Genomic DNA, 20,226 nt, shown 5'->3' on the forward strand with positions numbered 1-20,226 from the left:
AAACAGTAAGGCGAAGGTTGGGGATGGCATTAAAAGGGAAATTAAAGAAGCATGCAATAAGGGCCCAGTAGTCATCATGGGTGACTTTAATCTACATATAGATTGGGCTAACCAAATTAGTAACAATACTGTGGAGGAGGAATTCCTGGAGTGTTTATAGGATGGTTTCCTGGACCAATATGTCAAGGAACCAACCAGAGACCAGGTCATCTTAGATTGGGTATTATGTAATGAGATAGGATTAATTAGCAATCTTTTTGTACGAGGCCCCTTAGGTCAGAGCGATCATAATATGATTGAATTCTTCATTAAGATGGAGAATGAAGTAGTTGACTCAGAGACTAGGGTCCTGAATTTAAATAAAGGAAACTACGATGGTCTGAGGAGCGAGTTGGGTAGGATTGATTGGGGAATGGCACTCAAAGGGTTGACGGTGGATGGGCAATGGCAAACATTCAAAGACCGAATGGATGAGCTACAGAATTTGTTGATTCCAGTTTGGCATAAAAATAAAACAAAAAAGGTGACTCAACCATGGCTAACAAGGGAAATTAGGGATAGCATAAGATCCAAGGAGAGGACATATAAATTGGCCAGAAAAAGTAATAATCCTGAGGATTGGGAGCAGTTTAGGATTCAACAAAGGAGGACAAAGGGATTAATTAAGAAAGGGAAAATAGAATATGAGAGTAAGCTTGCAGGGAACATAAAAACTGACTGTAAAAGCTTTTATAGATATGTGAAGAGAAAAGATTGGTGAAGTCAAGCGTAGGTCCCTTGCAGTCAGAATCAGGGGAATTTATAATGGGGAACAAAGAAATGGCAGAACAACTAAATACATATTTTGGTTCTGTCTTCACAAAGGAGGACACAAATAACCTCCCAGAGATTCCGGGGAACATAGGGTCTGATGAAAGGGTGGAACTGAAAGAAATCAGTATGTGTAGGGAAATGGTGTTAGGAAAATTAATGGGACTGAAGGCCGATACATCCCCAGGCCCTGATAATCTACATCCCCAGGCCCTGATAATCTACATCCCAGGGTACTTAAGGAAGTGGCCTAGAAATAGTAGATGCATTGCTGGTCATCTTCCAGAACTTGATAGACTCTGGAACAGTACCCATGGATTGGAGGGTAGCTAATGTTACCCCACTATTCAAAAAAGGTGGTAGAGAAAAAGCGGGGAACTTTAGACCGGTAAGCCTAACATTGGTAGTGGGGAAAATGTTAGAGTCCATTATAAAAGATGTAATAGCAGAGTACTAGGAAAGCAGTGACAGGATCGGACAAAGTCAACATGGATTTACAAAAGGTAAATCATTCTTGACTAATCTACTGGAATTTTTTGAGGATGTAACTGGTAAAATAGATAAGGGGGAACCAGTGGGTGTGGTGTATTTGGGCTTTCAGAAGGCTTTCGATAAGGTCCCACATAAGAGATTAGCGTGCAAATTTAAGGCACATGGGATTCGTGGTAATGTATTGACTTGGATAGAGAACTGGTTGGCGGACAGAAAGCAAAGAGTTGGAATAAACGGGTCGTTTTCCGAGTGGCAGGCAGTGACTAGTGGGGTACCGCAAGGATCGGTCCTAGGACCCCAGCTGTTCACAATATATATTAATGATCTGGACGAGGGAATTGAATGTAATATCTCCAAATTTGCAGACGACACAAAGCTGGGTGGGAGAGTATGCTGTGAGGAGGATGTCGTGAAACTCCAGTACAATTTGGACAGGTTGGGTGATTGGGTAGAAACATGGCAAATGCACTATAATGTGGCTAAATGTGAGGTTATCCACTTTGGTGGCAAAAACAGGAAGGCAAATTATTATTTGAATGGCAATAGATTGGGAGAAGGTGAAGTGCAAAGAGACCTGGGTGTTCTTGTGCACCAGTCGCTGAAGGTAAGCATACAGGTGCAGCAGGCGGTTAAGAAGGATAATGGCATGTTGGCCTTCGTAGCAAGAGGGTTCGAGTGCAGGAACAAGGATGTCTTGCTACAGTTGTACAGGGCCTTGGTGAGACTGCACCTTGAGTATTGTGTGCAGTTTTGGTCGCCTTATCTGAGGAAGGACCTTCTTGCCTTGGAAGGAGTGCAGCGAAGATTCACCAGGCTGATACCTGGGATGGCAGGAATGACGTATGAGGAAAGATTGTGTCGATTGGGCTTATACTCACTGGAGTTTAGAAGATTGAGAGGGGATCTCATCGAAACCTATAAAATTCTGTCAGGCCTGGACAGACTAGATGCAGGAAGGATGTTTCTGATGGCCGGGGAGACCAGGACCAGAGGTCATAGTCTAAGGATAAGGGGTAAGCCATTTAGGACTGAAATGAGGAGGACTTTCTTCACCCAGAGAGTGGTGAACCTGTGGAATTCTCTGCCACAGAGAGTGGTGGAGGCCAGTTCATTAAATATATTCAAGAAAGAGTTGGATATATTTCTTAAGGCTAAAGGGATCAAGGGATATGGGGAGAAGGCAGGGACAGGGTACTGAATTTGGATGATCAGCCATGATCTCATTGAATGGCAGAGCAGGCTCGAAGGGCCGAATGGCCTACTCCTGCTCCTATCTTCTATGTTTCTATGTTTCTCCCCCCTCAGTCTCTCTCTCTCCCCCCTCAGTCTCTCTCTCTCCCCCCTCAGTCTCTCTCTCTCTCCCCCCTCAGTCTCTCTCTCTCTCCCCCCTCAGTCTCTCTCTCTCCCCCCTCAGTCTCTCTCTCTCTCCCCCCTCAGTCTCTCTCTCTCCCCCCTCAGTCTCTCTCTCTCTCCCCCCTCAGTCTCTCTCTCTCTCCCCCCTCAGTCTCTCTCTCTCTCCCCCCTCAGTCTCTCTCTCTCTCCCCCCTCAGTCTCTCTCTCTCTCCCCCCTCAGTCTCTCTCTCTCCCCCTCAGTCTCTCTCTCTCTCCCCCCTCAGTCTCTCTCTCTCCCCCCTCAATCTCTCTCTCTCCCCCCTCAGTCTCTCTCTCTCCCCCCTCAGTCTCTGTCTCTCCCCCCTCAGTCTCTCTCTCTCTCCCCCCTCAGTCTCTCTCTCTCCCCCCTCAGTCTCTCTCTCTCTCCCCCCTCAGTCTCTCTCCCTCTCCCCTCAGTCTCTCTCTCTCCCCCCTGAGTCTCTCTCCCTCTCCCCCCTCAGTCTCTCTCTCTCTCCCCTCAGTCTCTCTCTCTCCCCCCCCTCAGTCTCTCTCTCTCCCCCTCAGTCTCTCTCTCTCTCCCCCCTCAGTCTCTCTCTCTCTCTCCCCCCTCAGTCTCTCTCTCTCCCCCCTCAGTCTCCCTCTCTCTTCCCTCAGTCTCTCTCTCTCCCCCCTCAGTCTCTCTCTCTCCCCCCTCAGTCTCTCTCTCTCCCCCCTCAGTCTCTCTCTCTCTCTCCCCCCTCAGTCTCTCTCTCTCCGACTCAGTCTCTCTCTCTCTCCCCCCTCAGTCTCTCTCTCTCTCCCCCTCAGTCTCTCTCTCTCGCCCCTCAGCCTCTCTCCCTCTCCCCCCTCAGTCTCTCTCTCTCCCCCTCAGTCTCTCTCTCTCCCCCCTCAGTCTCTCTCTCTCTCTCTTCCCTCAGTCTCTCTCTCTCCCCCCTCAGTCTCTCTCTCTCCCCCCTCAGTCTCCCTCTCTCTTCCCTCAGTCTCTCTCTCTCCTCCCTCAGTCTCTCTCTCTCCCCCCTCAGTCTCTCTCTCTCTCTCTTCCTTCAGTCTCCCTCTCTCCCCCCTCAGTCTCTCTCTCTCTTCCCTCAGTCTCTCTCTCTCCCCCCCCTCAGTCTCTCTCTCGCCCCCTCAGTCTCTCTCTCTCCCCCTCAGTCTCTCCCTCTCCCCCCTCAGTCTCTCTCTCTCCCCGCTCAGTCTCTCTCTCTCCCCCTCAGTCTCTCTCTCTCCCCCCTCAGTCTCTCTCTCCATCCCCTCAGTCTCTCTCTCCCCCCTCAGTCTCTCTCTCCCCCTCAGTCTCTCTCTCTCCCCCCGTCTCTCTCTCTCCCCCCAGTCTCTCTCTCCCCCATCTCTCTCCCTGCCCCCCTCAGTCCCTCTCTCTCCCCCCTCAGTCTCTCTCTCGCCCTGTCTCGCTCCATCCCTCAGTCTCTCTCTCTCTCCATCCCCTCAGTCTCTCTCTCCCCTCACTCTCACTCTCCCCCCTCACTCTCTCTCTCTCCCCCTCACTCACTCACCCCTCGCTCACTCACCCCCTCACTCACTCTCTCCCCCCTCACTCACTCTCTCCCCCCCACTCACTCTCTCCCCCCCACTCACTCTCTCCCCCCACTCACTCTCTCCCCCTCACGCTCTCTCCCCCTCACGTTCTCTCTTCCCCAGTCACTCTCTCTCCCCCAGTCACTCTCTCTCCCCCAGTCACCCTCTCTCTCCCCGCTCTCTCTCTCCCCGTCACTCTCTCTCCCCCACTTGATCTCTCCCCACTCTCTCTCTCTCACTCCCCACTCTCTCACTATCTCTCTCTCCATCTCTGTCTCTCACCCCGAGTCTCTCTCACCCTCTCTCCCCACTCTCTCTCCACTGCTCTCTCTGTCTCTCTTCCCCAGTCTCGCTCTATCTACCCTAGTTTCTCCCCCTCTCTATTCCCAATCACTCTCCCCCACTCCCTCCCACCACCCACTCTCGCTCTCCTCGCTTTCTCTCTCTCTCACGCCACTCTCTCTCTCTCCCCCACTCCCTCTCTCTCTCTCTCTCCAATCTCTCTCTCCCCACTCCCTCTCTCTCTCACTCCCCACTGTCCCTCTCCCCACTGTCCCTCTCTCTCTCCCCAATCTCTCTCCTCTCTCTCTCTCCCCACTCTCTCTCTCCCCACTCTCTCTCTCTCCCCACTCTCTCTCTCCCCACTCTCTCTCCCCACTCACTCTCTCTCCCCCCACTCGCTCTCTCGCCCCACTCTCTCTCTCTCTCTCCCTCTCTCTCTCTCTCCCCACTCTCTCTCTCTTTCTCTCACCCCCTCACTCTCTCTTTCTCTCTCTCGCTCCTCACTCTCTCTCTCCCCCCTCTCTCTCTCTCTCTCTCCCATCTCTCTCTCTCTCTCCCATCTCTCTCTCTCTCTTTCTCTCTCCATCTCAACCCCCAGTCTTTCCTCTCTCTCTCTTCCCCGTCCTCTCCCTCTCTTTCTTGCCCAGTCTCTCCCTCTCTCTGTACCCCAGTCTTTCCCTCTCTCTCTCCCCCCGTTAGGTTCTCTCTCCCCCCCCAGACGCCACTCTGTCTCCTCCCACTCTCTCTCTCACCCCCCTATTCTCGCTCACTCTCAACAACCACTCTCTCTCTCACCCCCACCTCTCTCTCTCGCTCTCTTTCCCAGTCTCTCGCTCTCTTCCCCAGTCTCGCTCTCTTCACTTCCCAGTCTCTCCCTCTCTCTGCTTCCCAGTTTCTCCCTCTCTCTCTTCCAGTTTCTCCATCTCCCTCTTCCCAGTTCCTCTCCTCTCCCCCAATCTCTCTCTCTCCCCCCCTCAGTCTCTCTCTCTCCCCCCTCAGTCTCTCTCTCCCCTCAGTCTCTCTCTCCCCCCCTCCAGTCTCTCTCTCCCCCCCTCAGTCTCTCTCTCCCTCCCCCCAGTCTCTCTCTCTCTTCCCCACTCTGTCTCTCACCCCGGTCTCGCTCTCTCTTTCACCCACTCTCTCTCCCCCAGCCCCACTCTCAATCTCCCCCCAATCTCTCTCTCTCCCCACTTTCTCTCTCACTCTCTCCCCAGTCTATCCCTCTCTTCCCCAGTCTCTCTCTCATCCTCTCTCTCCCCCCACTCTCTCTCTCCTCCAATCTCTCCCTCCCCCCGCTGTCTCCATCTCTCTCTCTTCCCAGTCTCTCCTCTCTCCACTATCTCACTTGCCCCTCTCTCTCCCCCCTCACTCTCTCTCAATCCTGTCGCCCCACTCTCTCTCTTCGCTCTCTCCCCGTCTCTCTCTCTCCCCCCAGTCTCCTCTCTCTCTCCCCCCCGTCTCTCTCCCCTGGTCTCTTTCTCTCTCTCCCCAGTCTCTCTCTCTCTCTCCCCCATCTCTCTCTCCCCCCCATCTCTCTCTCCCCCCCATCTCTCTCTCCCCCCCAGTCTCTTTCTCTCTCTCCCCGTCTCTCTCTCTCTCACCCCAGTTTCTCTCTGTCTCGCTCTCTTCCTCGGACTCTCTCACTTTCTTCCTCCCCCAGTCTCTCTTGCTCCTTCCCCAGTCTCTCTCTCTCACCCTCAGTCTCTCTCTCTCTCTCTCTCGCTCCCCCAGTCACTTTCTCTCTCTCCCCCGACTCTCTCTCTCTCTCCCCCGTCTCTCTCTCTCTCCCCGTCTCTCTCTCTCTCTCCCCGTCTCTCTCCCCGTCTCTCTCTCTCTCCCCCGTCTCTCTCTCTCTCCCCCCGTCTCTCTCTCTCTCCCCGTCTCTCTCTCTCTCCCCGTCTCTCTCTCTCTCTCTCCCCGTCTCTCTCTCCCCGTCTCCCCCTCTCTCCCAGTCTCCCCCTCTCTCCCAGTCTCCCCCTCTCTCCCAGTCTCCCAGTCTCCCCCTCTCTCCCAGTCTCCCCCTCTCTCCCCCGTCTCTCTCTCCCCCGAGTCTCAGTCTCTCTCTACCCCAGTATCTCTCTCTCTCCCTCACTCTTTCGCTCTCTTCCTTTGTCTCTCTCTCCCTCCCCCAGCCCCCCCTCTCCCTCCCCAGTGTCTCTCTCTCCCCAGTCTCTCTCTCCCTCTCTTATCCAGTTTCTCTCTCTCTCTCCCCACTTTGTCTCTCTCTCCTCCCCCCAGTCTCACTCTCTCTCCCCACTTTCTGTCTCTCTTCCCCCTTCTCGCTCTCTCCCCCTCCCCAGTCTCTCTCCCCTCACAGTCTCTCCCTCTCCTCCCCCCACAGTCTCTCTCTCTCTCCTCCCCCCCACAGTCTCTCTCTCTCTCCTCCCCCCACAGTCTCTCCCTCTCCTCCCCCCACAGTCTCTCTCTCCTCCCCCCACAGTCTCTCTCTCTCCTCCTCCCACAGTCTCTCTCTCTCCTCCTCCCACAGTCTCTCTCTCCTCCCCCCACAGTCTCTCTCTCTCTCTCCTCCTCCCACAGTCTCTCTCTCGCCTCCCCCCACAGTCTCTCTCTCCTCCCCCCACAGTCTCTCTCTCTCTCCTCCCCCCACAGTCTCTCTCTCCTCCCCCCACAGTCTCTCTCTCTCTCTCTCTCAGCGGCAAAAGTGTTTGTGTAGATACTCAGAGCGACATTCCAGACAAAAGTCCTGAAGGCTCCTTTGGTATAGTCACTGATTTTTGAAAGGGGACCCAAAGGCCTCAGGCTGAGGTCGGCCCCACTTCCGGCTTCCTTGTCTATCCGAGTGCGCACAGCGCGGTACAAACAGGCCAGCATGTGCAGAGGGAGGCAGAAAACGCCGTGTAAATAATCACTCTGGAAAATAAACCCTTTTCTTGCTTCTAGGGAACACAGAAAGTCTATAATATGAAAATAACTGCAAGCCTGGTCAATGGAACAGTGGAAATTGCTAATCCTCCTCGATGTGGAGTAGTTGATCCCAAAGACTTCAACTTGTTTCCAGATGGACCCAAGTTTGGAAAGAATGATCTCACCTACAGGTATGGTTCTTGTCATGTGACATGCCCTGTTCATTCAGTAACACTGGTCAATTTTGCGAGGATTGGTCTCAGTAGCAAGTACATGAGGCACAAATGACGCAGCCTATCCATCACTTAGGCACTAGACTTACTCTGTGTCTGTTGAGTCTGTATGTTCCAGTTAGGTTTAGGATCAATCACTGGACACAGGCAACAAGAGTAACTTTTAACAGGTCTTTACTATTCGAAGGTCAGGGCTGAACTGCCCAGCAAATCCTTGCACAACACTTATATACCGGTGTGGTCACCACCAGTATTACAGTATTACAGTATACAGCAGCCAAGAGAAAGTAGTACATCTCTTAAGGTAGTTCTCTTAAGGTGGAACAGGTTACATACACCACAATCCTCCCTTTTTAGCTTAACAGTTATATCCCCATTTAACATAACATAATAACATATAAATATACAACTTCATGCAAAACAGTTCAAAGATTCAGTCTCTGAGGAGGCCTCCTGATTCGAGTTGGATAACGCCTTTCAGGGGTCTCTGATTCTCGTTGCTGGGGTGACTCATCTAGTTGGTCTCTTATGGATTGGACATCATCATCAGGTACATTCACTTCTGAGGTAGATGCTTCAGGTTCACTAACTTCTTTCACGGTTGTCTCTGCCGTAACCATGGGTTCGACCCTTGTTCTCGATTCTACCAGTTGGTCAGCATGGCGCCGTATTACATTTTCACCAATATCTACCGTGTACATCAGGGGTCCTTGTCTGGCCCGAATTGTTCCAGATTGCCATTTCTCGTTTTTATAGTCCCGGGCTAACACTGGTTGTCCTATTTCGAAACTCCGAGTGGTCTTGTTATTTATATGCTGGAACTGTTTGTTTTCAACTTCCCTCCGCACATTTGGTTTTAACAAGTCCAACCTGGACCGCAACCTCCTGTTGTAGAACATCATGGCAGGACTTTGGTTTGTCACTGCATGAGTGGCGTTTCGATATGCCAGTAGGAATTTGTCCACCTTGTGTTGTAGTGGAATCTGATCTTCGCTCATGGCCTTTATTGCTTTTTTAAACGTTTGTACAAATCTCTCGGCCAACCCATTTGTAGCCGGATGATATGGGGCAGAGCTATAATGTTTCACCCCATTCTTCTTCATGAATCCCTGGAATTCTTCTGACACGAACTGCGGTCCGTTGCCTGAACATATTTGTTCTGGCAATCCATTTCTCGCAAATATCGTTCTTAACACCGCGATCGTCTTTTCCGAGGTAGTGGTAGTCATCTTAATCACTTCTGGCCATTTAGAATGTGCGTCCACCGCAATTAAAAACATGGAGTCCATGAAAGGACCAGCAAAGTCAATATGTACACGTTGCCATGGGGTTGAAGGCCATTCCCATGGATGCAGCGGTGCAATCGGAGGTGCATTTTGCACTTTTTGGCACCCTGAGCAGCTTTTCGTCAGCTCCTCTATCTGTTGGTCGATACCCGGCCACCACACATAAGCCCTAGCAAGGCTTTTCATCTTGACTCCCCCCAGATGACCTTCATGCAGTTCCTTTAGAACTCTCTCTCTTAACTTAGGAGGAATAATCACCCTTGTTCCATACATCAATGTTCCTTGACAGACGGACAGCTGTTCTCGTCTTGCTGAGAATGCCGGTAACAGTGGATCACCATGTGCTGGCCATCCCTTCACTGTCACTTCGTAGACCCTGGACAGTGTCGGGTCGTTCCTGGTTTCTCTTTCAATACTTGCATTGGTGACTGGTAAACATTCGATGATGGTCGAGTGAAATAACTCAACAGGGTCAACCGTCGGTGCCTCCTCCTCTGTAGGTAGTGGCAGGCGCGACAGCCCATCAGAATTACCATGCTGCTTTGTACCTTTGAATTCTATCTGATATTGATGTGCCCCTAGGAAAAGGGACCATCTCTGGAGTCTCTGTGCTGTCATCACCGAAACACCCTTCTTAGGGTTAAAAATGGATACCAACGGCTGGTGGTCTGTCAGAAGCGTAAACTTTTGGCCCTGCAGGTAATGATTAAACTTCTTTACTCCCCACACAAGGCTGAGAGCCTCCCTATCTATCTGAGCATAATTGCGCTCAGCGGAGGTCAATGATCTGGATGTGAACGCAACTGGCCTCTCCTGGCCATTTGGCAACTTCTGTGAGAGTACTGCCCCAATACCATATGGAGAAGCATCACAAGCCAAACGAATAGGCAGCGTTGGGTTGAAGTGAGCCAACACTTCCTCTGAGGTGATCAATGCCTTGCTTTCGCGAAAGGCCCTCTTACAGTCCTCGCTCCACTTCCATGGTACTCCCTTCTGCAAAAGAGCGTTCAGCGGGTGCAGCACCGTGGATAAATTTGGCAGAAACTTATGGTAATAGTTAATCAACCCTAGAAATGACCTCAATTGGGATACATTATCCGGAGCGGGAGCCTTCACAACAGCTTCAATCTTGTCAGGAGACTTATGAAGCCCCTCCTGGTCAATGACATGACCACAGTACGAGATCCGCTTCTGAAAGAATTCACATTTCTGGCGATTAACTCGAAGACCATATTTTTTCAATCTGGTGAGCACCAGTTCTAAGTTTGCAAGGTGTTCCTCGTCATCATCTCCTGTAATCAGAATATCGTCCAGGTAACATTGTGTACCTGGAATTCCCTGTAATACCTGCTCCATGGCCCTCTGCCAAATTGCTGGAGCCGATGCCACTCCAAAAACCAGTCTATTATACCGGTACAAGCCTCTATGCGTGTTGATCGTGAGATACTGGCGTGACTCTTCCTCAACTTCCATCTGTAAGTACGCCTGCGCCAGGTCTATCTTGGTGAAGTGTTTCCCGCCAGACAAGGAAGCGAAGATATCCTCAATCCGTGGAAGCGGATACTGCACCATGTGAAGCATCGGATTAACAGTGATCTTGTAATCACCACAGATGCGAACCTTCCCCGGTTCCCCCGGCTTGTTGCTCGATGAACGCTTCATGACTGGGACAATGGGCGTGGCCCACTCACTCCAGTCTACCTTAGACAGTACTCCTGAACGTTCTAGCCCTTTCAGCTCAGCTTCCACAGCAGGTCGTATTGCATAAGGTACCGGTCTGGCTTTGAAAAATTTCGGGTTTGCATGTTCTTCAATCTTGATGTTTGCCGTAATTCCTCTCAGTGTTCCCAGTCCTTGTTGGAACACTTCTTTAGCATCGTCCAATATTCTGGACAATCGTTTAGGTTTGACATCTTTTGTACTGGAATCTACCGTTAGTGCTTTTAAGGAATGCCAGTCCATATTTATTTTCCTAATCCACTCCCGTCCCAGTAGTGGTGGACTTCCCTCAGGTAGCACATATAAGTCCATTCCTCGGCTTTCTTTGCCCTTGTGGACCACCTTTACCTCTATCTTCCCGATGGGGTATACTCTTTGCCCCGTGTATGTTTTCAATACAATCTCCGTATCCCGTAGGGGAATATGTGGGAATAACCTTTTGTAATCTTTCTTATTCATGACCGTCAATGCCGATCCAGTGTCCAATTCCATCTTCACTTGGACTCCTGCTATCTGAAGTGTGACCCAAATTGTTTGGAGGTCTGCTTCCTTACCAACATTGTGTACTCTTAGACTACCCAGTTCATTACTGCTGGTGTCTGAATCTGACTTCTGTTCGTTCGAACTGTTCTCTGTCACCTTGTGTACCTTTTTGTACTTTTCTTGCGGTGACTTTTTGTTGCTGGTCTTCTTTCCTGACCGGCATACTTTAGCTATGTGACCAAGCCTGCCACATTTTCTGCATTCCTGATTTTTGAACCAGCACTGGTTCTGATCATGTGTTGTCTTTCCACAATGATAACATTTTACTGTACTCAAGACCATTTGATTGGTACAGAGTTCCAGTGACCGTAGCTGCATTTCCGCAGTGCCTCTTGCTGCGGCTTCTTGCGATGCTGCAATAGTGACAGCTTTATCAAGCGTAAGATCATTCTCTTCAAGCAGTCGCTTTTGTGTTCCTTCTTTTAACAATCCACACACAAATTTATCTCTCAGCGCATCTGCTAGCCCTGTCCCAAACTGACAGTACTTCGATAGCTTACGTAGTTCAATTAAAAATTGAGCGTTGCTTTCGTCTTTCAACTGCGTTCTTCTGTAAAATTTAAATCGTTCTGCTATCATCAGCGGCGTGGGGTTTAAATGATTTTTCAGGACAGTAACAATATTCGCGAAGGTCTGATCCGCCGGTTTAATTGGTGATAGAAGGTGCTTCAATAGCCCGTATGTCTTCGCCCCCATTGAGCTTAATAAGGTTAATGCTTTCTCATCATCTGGTACCTTATTTGCTTTACAATAAACTTCCATGCGTTCTACATACGTGGTCCAATCTTCGACATCACTATCAAAGGTATTAATGCTCCCATGTTTAGGCATCCTTGCAAGCTAAACATTTTTTTTTTTTTTTAAATGGCGGCTTCCCGCGCTTGTCTTCTTCCCCCGCCTACTAAAATGGCGGCTTCCCGCGCTTGGCGGTCTTTCCCACGCTCGTCTTCTTCCCCCGCCGACTACAATGGCGGATTCCCGCGTTTGCCTTCTTCCCCCGCTGGCTGCAATGGCGATTGCCTTGCTGCTGCCGTTCTCGCCTCCCCAGCGGTTCTCACTCCCCAATGCTGCTTTGCCTTGCAGCCCCGCTTGCAGCCCGGTCCTTTACACCGGCTGCGTTTGAATTCTCCGCGGCTCTCGAGCCTTAAGCTGCCCCAGTCGCTGCGCCTCTTGGTCTTGATTGCAGCCCGGCCCTTTCTACCGGCCGTGGTCGAGCTCTCCGCCCTTATTCCTCCGTTTTCCCTCCCCTGCTCCACAGTCAACGCGGCCGACTTTCTGCTCGTGTCGCTGATTAGCTTACCCACCACCGTGGTAGAAGGGATGAACACTGCCTGTCGCTGATGGAGGGCTTAGTGGTCAGAATTCTTTTTCTTTTTAACCCGGGTTCTTGATGCCTCCCGTGCGATGGTGCTCAGCAGGATGATGAGGGCGGATGCCTCTTCTCGACGCCCGTTTTGAGGACGAAGCTGCCTTGGATGTAATTTTGCCGCAGGGTAAGATCGGACTCGTCGCCACTGTTGAGTCTGTATGTTCCAGTTAGGTTTAGGATCAATCACTGGACACAGACAACAAGAATAACTTTTAACAGGTCTTTACTATTCGAAGGTCAGGGCTGAACTGCCCAGCAAATCCTTGCACAACACTTATATGTTGGTCACCCCGGTATTACAGTATTACAGTATACAGCAGCCAAGAGAAAGTAGTACATCTCTTAAGGTAGTTCTCTTTAGGTGGAACAGGTTACATACACCACAGTGTCCGTTCCACTTAGCACACTCTTCTGCAGCTGGGTAGAACATGTGGCACTGAGTGCCTGCACACTTGGCATGGGCAGGCTCGTTAAGACCCAGAAAATTATGTAAAATAACCGATGGTTTCAATGCAACCAAAGCCTTGAGAACTGTATTCCAGTTGCTTATCGCCCTTATAAAAGGCCACTGGTCTATATGGCAATATAGCCATTTGAGTCCTCTAAGAGGCGGTCTTCTTGTTAGGTGTTGGAATAAAGTTTCTACAAAGTAATAAAGCAAATTTACAGCTTTTGTGCTTTTTTATGGGATACAAATTTTTTGAAGCTGCACCTGATCTCCAATCTGAGAGTGTTTGACAAAGGCACTCTAAATGTCCAGAACCACAGTGGTATGCATGTCTATCTCACCAGGCAAACCACTCTTCCCACTGGTTCTGGAGGAGAAAGAGGAGGATCAGAAAAGACATACACACCAAGTTCATTTCCACCTTAGGTGCTCAAGATTTAGCCAACCTTTCCCTGCCTCCCTCCCCTCAATATACAGTCCAAGATAATTATAGCCAGACATGTCCAAGGAGGTCTGTATAATCTTTGATTCTTGGTGGGTGACATTAAAAAGGTGATATTTGTTGCCCATCACTAGTTGCCACAGGGCAATAAGAGTCTATCATATAGTGTGAGATTGCAATCACATGTAGGCCATTGTGGGTAGTGGTGAAGAACATTAGTGAACCTATTGGGATTTTACTGCAATCCAGCAGCTTTCATTGTCATTTTCTGATGCTAGCCCAAAAATGATCAGATTTATTGAATTTAATTTCACAACTTGCCATGGAGTGATTTGAACTCACAACCTCTGGGTTTCAAGTAGTACCATAACCACTGGGCCACCATACCCCTGAAGGAAGCTTTGTCTGTGTTTAGGACCTTGGCCGAGAGGGTCTGCTGTAGAAGACCATGATCTGCATAGTGGTCTGCAGCTCAGTCAGACAGCCGTGCAGCACTGTACGGATGCAGACTGTGGTTTCCTCCATAGATGCCCCCAAACCTTTCACAACGCTTGGCACACTCTCAAATGAATTTATAAAATGCTTGTGCTGAGCTTCCAAACTGAATTTGTAGGCAGGCCCTTTGAGATCTAAATCCCCGGGCTCAGCATTTGAAGGAAACTTGGAGCTCGTTCTCCTGTCAACATTCTTGCTCATTCTTGCTCAGTGACTCACATAGTGCTCCCCCTGCAACTCGCCAGCTGAACCCCCTGATTGGATGCTAATGTTTGCAGATGACACAAAATTTGGAAGTATAGTGAACAGTGAGGATAGTGATAGACTTCAAGTGGACATAGACAGGCTGGTGGAATGGGCAGACATGTGGCAGATGAAATTTTACACAGAAAAGTGCGAAGTGATGCATTTTGGTAGGAAGAACGAGGAGATGCAAAATAAACTAAAGGGTACAATTCTAAAGGGGGAGCAGGAACAGAGAGACCTGGGGTATATGTGCACAAATCGTTGAAGGTGGCAGGGCGGGTTGAGAAAGCAGTTAAAAAAGCTTACGGGATCTTGGGCTTCATAAATAGAGGCATACAAAAGCAAGGAAGTTATGTTGAACAGTTTTAAAACAATAGTTCGGCCTCAACGGGAGTATTGTGTCCAATTCTGGGCACTGCACTTTAGAAAGGATGTGAAGGCCTTGGAGAGGATACAGAAAAAATTTATAAGTATGGTTCCAGGGATGAGGGACTTCGGTTACGTGGATAGACTGGAGAAGTTGGGCTTGTTTTCCTTAGAGCAGAGAAGGTTGAGAGGAGATTTGATAGAGGTGTTCAAAATCATGAGGGGCCTAGATAGAGTAGATAGAGAGAAACTATTCCCATTGGCAGAAGGGTCGAGAACCAGAGGACACAGATTTAAGGTGATTGGCAGAAGAACCAAAGGTGACATGAGGAAAAACTGTTTTATGCAGCGAGTGGTTATGATCTGGAATGCACTGCCTGAAAGGGCGGTGGAGGCAGATTCAATCACAGCCTTCAAAAGGGAATTGGATAAGTACCTGAAGGAAAAAAGATTGCAGGGCTATGGGGAAAGGGCGGTGGAGTGGGACTAGCTGAAGTGCTCTTGCAGAGAGCCGGCATGGGCTCGATGGGCCGAATGGCCTCCTTCTGTGCTGTAACCATTCTATGATTTTATGATTCTATGATTCTGTAGAAGTGAATGGCGCAGGTGCTGTGAGGTGTTTTCTGAAGGACAGACATTGATCTCAGACACAACTGCGTACGATCAGCATAATTATTTATTATGGCTTTAGAACAGTGATGTGTTTGACTTTGTCTCTACACAGAATAAATAAATATACAAGTGACTTACCGCAGAATGTTGTGGACGATGCTTTGAAGCAGGCTTTCAAAATTTGGAGTGATGTTACTCCATTGGCATTTACAAAATCAACATCCTTGGCAGACATTGAAATTACTTTTGCTGCTGGAGGTATGTTCAAACAAGAAAATTATCAGTAAAAACTGCAAATGCTGGCAAACCAAAATAAAAACAGAAAATGCTGGAAATACACTGCAGACCAGTCAGCATCTGTAAATAGAAAAGACAGGTTGTGATGCTTCAGGTGCATACCCATCATCAGTCTGAAGGCTAAGAGATAAAACAGGCCTTCAGTCTGATGAAGGGTTAACCTGAAACACGAACAGTGTCTTTTTACAGCTGCTGATTGGTCGACTGTGTATTTCCAGCATCTTTTATTTTGTTTCATATGTTCAAACAAACTTTTACGATGTTTCCATCCTTAGCTGCCAATTATTCTTTACTGACATATTTGTTCAATACTTCTTGCTAGAGCATGACGATGGTAATCCATTTGATGGACCCTCTGGGACTCTGGCCCATGCCTTTGGTCCTGGACCAGACCTTGGTGGCGATGCTCATTTCGATGAGGCTGAAACTTGGACAACAGGATATAATGGTAAATGTATTTCACTATTAATTCAAATTCAATAAGCTAAATTTCTCGAGTCCTTGCTGATGGAAAGCACCCTCTGTTGCCACCAGTGCATCTTTGAAATTCATGGGCAGGTTGCTTGCCACCAGCGTGGATTTGAAAATTTAGATGAATGGATAAACATATTGAAAGGTGATGTATTGCTCTCTACCTTGCAATTATTCCGTGGCAAGAACCACCCTGGAATGCAAAGAAATCTAAGCTTGTATAACCTTGAAATTACCCTGTGTTCTTATTTCATATCAAATTCCTACGTTCTCTATTCTAACACAGGCATTAGCCTGTTTAAAATAAAGTCTTCTTTAAAATAGCACAGAGCAATTTGACCCGAACATAATGGACTGCAATTTGCAGTGGGTAATAACGACACATTAACAGTGTTCTCCATTACTACTACTTTGAAACTGACCACAACTTTAGGATGTAGCGCATGCGGATTTAAACACAGAAATCCTGACGTTGTGGTCAGTCATTAACTGCTCTGATACTGGCTGCGCTGTGGGCCCCCCATCCCCCCATAGCCATCAGTGTAATCAGTGAAACTGACAAACACTTGGGCTTTTCTGCGGTAATATCATTGTTAAATACCACATTAAATGTTAGACGTTGTTGTGTTAGGTACAACTGGAGTTTTAACAGCATATTGACTGCTAAACAAACGATATGGCCCTAAAAAGCTCATTTTAATTTTCTTCATTATAAGAACTACAATTTTTAAGAAACTTTAAAAAAAAAATTAAAGTTTGTTCATGATATTTCAGGTTCTTCGTTAACCCCATGAGAGAGTCCCAATCTTTGTTTTGCTCGCTGTAACATTTTTAAAAAGTCAGGATAAAATCAGGTTCTCATTTCCTGCTTCCTTGTCTGTGAGAATTCTGCAATGTGATTGGCTGTTGTTGTTGTAAAGTCAGATGGCGTTAGGGAATCCCCATTACACTGCACTGAAATCATTTACGTGTCGCAAAAGCAAAGCTCCTGCGACAGATATCGCAAGATCTCTGTGGGCAGCTTTTTTCGTTGCCACTGACGAGCGCATTTGTTTCGCCGCTGACCGCAAATTCCAGGCCATTAAGTATTCAACAATAAATGGAACATATTGTGATAACCTGTTCCTGGCACAGAGCCATAACCCAGGAGTGTGTATCAGGAAATCTCATGTGCAGCCCATGAAGTTTCACCTGGTCAGATTTCACAATCTGGCCAGGCTCTGCAATGGGAGCACACATTTAGGAAACATACCCCAATTTTGCATTGCACAATTACCAGGGTAGTGTATTTAACAGAAAATGGGGGAGAAATTCAGTTGGTTGCACCACTCGTTAGCGCCTTAAGAGGGCACTAAGTGGGTCGCAAGCCAACTCGCGCCCGGGTGCGGCACTACCCACGCCTCCCGCTAAATTTCACGGGACATTAGTGGTGGCGCTAACCGTTAGCGCTGCACCGCTGCCGATGACATCATCGGTGTGCGCAGCGCCCCGCTGACGCCCCGGTGACGATATTTGGCAGTACCCCCGATATACAGCTGGACGCTATGTACGACCGGTTCAGGGGGGCCGACCTGCGGCCGGGGAAGCGCAAATTAAAGGCGAGGTGTGGGGTGGCCATTTTTGTTGCTGGCCGCCTGCCAGAACCTGCCTGCGCTCCCGTCCCCGGCCTCCTGTACCCCCCACCCCGCGCGGAGTGCCGGCTGCGTTCCAAGAGCCCGGCACTTCTCTTTGGTGCCGGGCTCTTTTGCCGGCACTTCCGATCCTCGGGGGCCCAGCTGGGCCCCAGATCGTGCTACACAAGGCCCCTCCCCTTTAAGCAGGGGAGGAAGGCCTGCAATACTGCAGCGTGATGTGCCGCAGCATGTGGCGCTGCGGTACGTTGCGCCACGATATTCACTCGCAGTGCCCCAAGAGGGATGTGGGGCACCTCCAGTAGTGCCGCGCTTCCCTTTGGGGTGCAACAACTCAATTTCCGGTGGGCAGGCGCGAATGTTAAGAACATAAGAACATAAGAAATAGGAGCAGGAGTAGGCCAATCGGCCCCTCGAGCCTGCTCCGCCATTCAATAAGATCATGGCTGATCTGATCCTAACCGCCAATCTACTATCACAGAACCATCTCCTGAATCTAACAGAATTAGACACATGAAATAGGAGCAGGATCAGGCTACACGGCCCCTGGGCCCGCTCCGCTACCCACAGCGCCATGACCGATCCGAACCTAGACTCATGTCCAAATTCCTGCCCGCTCCCCGTAACCCTTAATTCCCTTTACTTCTAGGAAACTGTCTATTTCTGTTTTAAATTTATGTAATGATGTAGCTTCTACAGCTTTTTGGGGCAGCATATTCCATGGACCTAGTTCCTCCTCATCTCAGTTTTGAAAGAGCAGCCCCTTATTCTAAGACTATGCCCCCTAGTTCTAGTTTCACCCATCATCGGGAACATCCTCCCCGCATCCACCCGATCCAACCCCTTCACAATCTTATATGTTTCAATAAGATCGCCTCTCATTCTTCTGAACTCCAATGAGTAGAGTCCCAATCTACTCAACCTCTCCTCATATGTCCATCCCCTCATCCCCGGGATTAACCGAGTGAACCTTCTTTGTACTGACTCGAGAGCAAGTATGTCTTTTCTTAAGTATGGACACCAAAACTGTATGCAGTATTCCAGGTGCGGTCTCACCAATACCTTGTACAACTGAAGCAATACCTCCCTATTTTTATATTCTATCCCCCTAGCAATGAAAGCCAACATTCCATTGGCCTTCTTAATCACTTGCTGCACCTGTATACTAACCTTTTGAGTTTCGTGCACCAGGACCCCCAGATCCCTTTGTACTTCAGTACTTTCCAGTTTCGGGGCACTACTTTTAGCGCCCTGGCGAGGCTGGCGCCCCAAACGGGGCTATACTCAATTTGTCCTCCAATGTGTTACAGATGAGCCTAAAGAGTCTAACTTGACAGGAGCACAGATCAGAGAACTGGGCATGGAGCTCAGCATGCTTGGATTGCACCACTGCTGAATTCCTGGCCAAAGTGGAGAATTCGGCACTGACCTATCTGGGCAAGACTCTGTGCTGGAAGTTTGTTCAGGCAATTTTGGGACTTTGAATTTGTCCGTTAGGAATCTGAACTGGCAACACAATATCTAAATATATTGCAGCATATAAAAACAGTTTTACTGGGTTCCCCAACACAGAGGCCCTCAATTTCCAGGAGACTTGCGCCAGTGTAATCTGAGCATCTGCGGTGTTGGGTTTGTTTCCCAATGCAAAAGTCCCAGGAAATTATGGTGTGAGTGAGTTAGGCCAATATTCATGCCTCGCCACAATTTCCTGGGGCTTTTCCCTCGCTCTGCCAATACCCTCGTCAAAACTGTGAAAAGTTGATTACCATAGTCCCTCCTCCCCAACAAGACAATGGCAATCATGAATTTCCTGGATTTACACAATTTTTCTCACCACACCACTTAGACTGAAAAGTAATGGTGCAAATGATGATATTTAAATTCATGAGATTAAAGTTAAATAAAATCTCTGCTCTTTCTTGATACATTTAATTCTTATTTAAAACGCATCATCATGTGTTAGGTTTCGCGTATATTGTGTGCATGGTGTAGGGAACTGAGGTACCTGCGCATGTCATTAATGAAAGTGAGATTCAGGGTAAATTCGTTCAGGCCCGATTTTAAATCCAAAATGGTCGTTGCACTCGGAGCATGCACCAGAAGGTATGTCCGAAATTGAATCATAGAATGGTTCTCGACCTTTCTGCCAACGGGAAAAGTTTCTCTCTATCTACTCTGTTTAGACCCCTCATGATTTTGAACATCTCTATCAAATCTGCCCTCAACCTTCTCTGCTCTTAGGAGAACAAGCCCAGCTTCTCCAGTCTGTCCACGTAATTGAAGTCCCTCATCCCTGGAACCATTTGTTTAAATCTTTTTGGGCCTCGGGCCTCATCTGAATAATTCCGGCAAGCTGCAACATCTTTTGGGCCTCCTGAGGCAGCTCACCAGTTTCCCCTGTGTCCCAGATGTAAATCCTGGGGGACGGGGGTAGGCGAACATGAGGTGGTGGAGTGCGGGCCGGGTGTGAGGAATATAAATGTTGATTGTTACAGCAGTAACTTTATGCTAGACACTTCCTGGCTGGGCTGACTGAAGTAACTGAAAAAGAAAATTGCCTCCAGATGTGCTCCTTTGATAATTTGCCACTTTTCTTGTGGCATTGTGGGTCCCACTTATGGCTGTTGTGCGGCAAAGACCACTTGCTTCATTCAGACAAACTCGACGTTCGGTGGAACTGGTGAGGACAGTCGCCCTGCCAGTCCCACCTCACACTGTGATGTCACAGCAGAGGTGGAGCTAGTGTCACCCTGC

The sequence above is a fragment of the Somniosus microcephalus genome, chromosome 10 (assembly GCF_052327205.1).
Source record: "Somniosus microcephalus isolate GS21.2 chromosome 10, FLI_Smic_1.0, whole genome shotgun sequence".
Classification (NCBI taxonomy): Eukaryota; Metazoa; Chordata; class Chondrichthyes; order Squaliformes; family Somniosidae; genus Somniosus; species Somniosus microcephalus.